The sequence below is a fragment of the Olea europaea genome, chromosome 3 (assembly GCF_002742605.1).
Source record: "Olea europaea var. sylvestris chromosome 3, O_europaea_v1, whole genome shotgun sequence".
Classification (NCBI taxonomy): Eukaryota; Viridiplantae; Streptophyta; class Magnoliopsida; order Lamiales; family Oleaceae; genus Olea; species Olea europaea.
This window is the reverse complement of record NC_036239.1, coordinates 19,963,042-19,965,615: the sequence shown is the minus strand read 5'-3', so window position 1 is coordinate 19,965,615 and position 2,574 is coordinate 19,963,042.

Below are 2,574 nucleotides of genomic sequence, written 5' to 3'. Positions count from 1 at the left end.
CTCAGCTCAGCTCAACTCATTACAAATCAAATTACAATTTTATCATTCCATCTTTCGACAAAAGCAAAAAAAATTTATCAAAAAGCCAAACATAACACTCAAGTTCAATAGACCCAAAATCAAATTACAATTTCATCAATCTACCTATGAAGAACAAGGCCAAGCGTGTCACCATCAATATATACCTCCTTGGAATAACAGATAGACTATCAAATTAAGAAAACAACGTATAGCCAATAAACGAACAACAATGAAAATCGAATAACAAACCATAATAACAAACATGGCGGACAACATACAAATCACGAACCAATGAACACATATATCAAAAACTATTCCTAGTCAATATCATGCGATGAGAATCTAAGATTCTTTGAAAAACTAAGTTGACGGAGGCCAAAAATCTCATAACGATATCAAATAAGGCAAAAATTCCAAAATTTAAAGACGGGAAAGCACTCAAAAGACCAGGGAAATTGCCAACAACAGATAGAGAGAAATTGCACACATACAAAGCAATACAAAATCATTCAACATCAGTACAAGCAACAAGGTTATTTTGGCACAGGAGGACTCAAAAAAATAATAAAATAAAATTACCACTTGGATAACAAAAGTAATCTTTTAAGAGTATCAAATGAAATAAACTTTTTTCCAAAGTGATTCTATTTTTTTTATATTATATGCAAATTTATTATATTTATTAATGATTTTTACTGTATCATTTTTATTACTCAAGTGTTTTTAGCATTTATTTGCTATACACTTGGATACCTAATGTTTATCATGGGGAGGATAACTAATAGACCAAGATAAATTAGATCAAATTTTGCGGTTTTTCTACTACAGTACCTCAACTTGATATGAGCGTGAAAAGGGTTCAAGAATCCGTTTTATTTTTATAAGGGCTAAAATCACTTATCCACAATTTAGTTTTATCTTAACTAGATAATAAATCTTCATTTTTCTTCTCGTCTTTGGAACAAAAACTCTTTGTACGAACAAATATTACAAATTTTATTTTTTTTCAGAAAATATGAAAATTTGGTAGGATAAATAATTTTTGATATAGATATATATGAGAATAAAGTTAAAGTATCAAGCATAACACGATAATGCCTCAAATAACAATCTGTCCCATATGATGATTACTGCAATCGCTGACTATAAATAGTATTATTCTAAAATATTTGTTGTTTCGTGTGACACTATTAAATATTGTCAAACTTATATGTGATAAAGTGTTGTAGTCTTAAACTGTGATAATAAATAAATAAATTTAAAATCTCAATATTCTGTGATGATAGTAGTTAAGTATGTTTGTCCAAGATTAAAAAAGTTAAAAGTAAATAAATGATTTTTAAAATAAAGTTTCTTTTTATTGATGAAAATTAAAAATAAACAAGTCACTTATTTTGACGATAAAATAAGCACATTTTTTTAAAAAGTAAATTTTATCACATAAAGGTACCTATTTGAAAAGTTTTTATATATAATTAGATTATAAATAGATAGAAAATAATTGTGAATAAATTGATGATATTTGTGGATTGTTCGAAATGTATTGATAAAAAGTAACGTGAATGTTTATGAACTATATATAATATAAGCCAAACATATGGTAAGAAAGAAAAGAAAAAGCTATCCAAATATCACTACAAATTTAACCCCTATTTGAGCCATAATTTTTAGAACTAGTTAATGTTGAACACGTGCTTTACAAGTATGGTGAAAATATTATTTGACCACCCTATTTACCATTTTAATCTAAGTATGAGAGAAATGCAAGTTCATGAAAATAAAATACTAATTATTATACATGCAAGACAATAGCAAAATGCACTTAAATGTGAATATTAGAATTTTGACTAAATGCATAAATGAAAGTAAATGGCCAATTTTGATACATGAATTAACGTGAATATCAATTAATTTAGAATTACTAGTAAAGAATATATACGTGACAATGAAAGTTAAATCATTTTTACTAAATGAATATGATTTAATTTTCAATTAAGTGAAAATGGATGTTAATTCACATACAAGGACATGAAAAATGAACTGCATAAGAATGTAAAGTTCTAATTGATATTAATTAGATGAATATGAATATTAATTAATTGAGAATTAATAATAGGAACATAAATTTGAATGTGAAATACTAATTAAATGAATATGAATGTTAATTAATTGAGAATTGATTATAGGGAATACATGTATGAATAAGAATTTTGTATTATTTATTACAGTTAGTAAATTAAATATATATTAAAAAACGAAAAGTAAGTATTATTGAATAATTAAATTGTAGTGGGGTTATAATCGTCAAAAAAATGATTTTAGTTTGATATGATATTTAATATATTATAGATAAATTTTGTAAATTGAAGAATGTGTAATTAAAATGTAGAGAAATTTTAAATTATTATAAAACAATTTTATTGAGAGAATATGTCTTAAAATGAGTTTAGAGAAAAATATAATTTAAAAAAAGAAAAGTTCAAACAAAGCTAAACATACATGTACCTTTTCACTTACCCAAACAATCTTGGTTCGTTAATCGTTCCTTCGGTT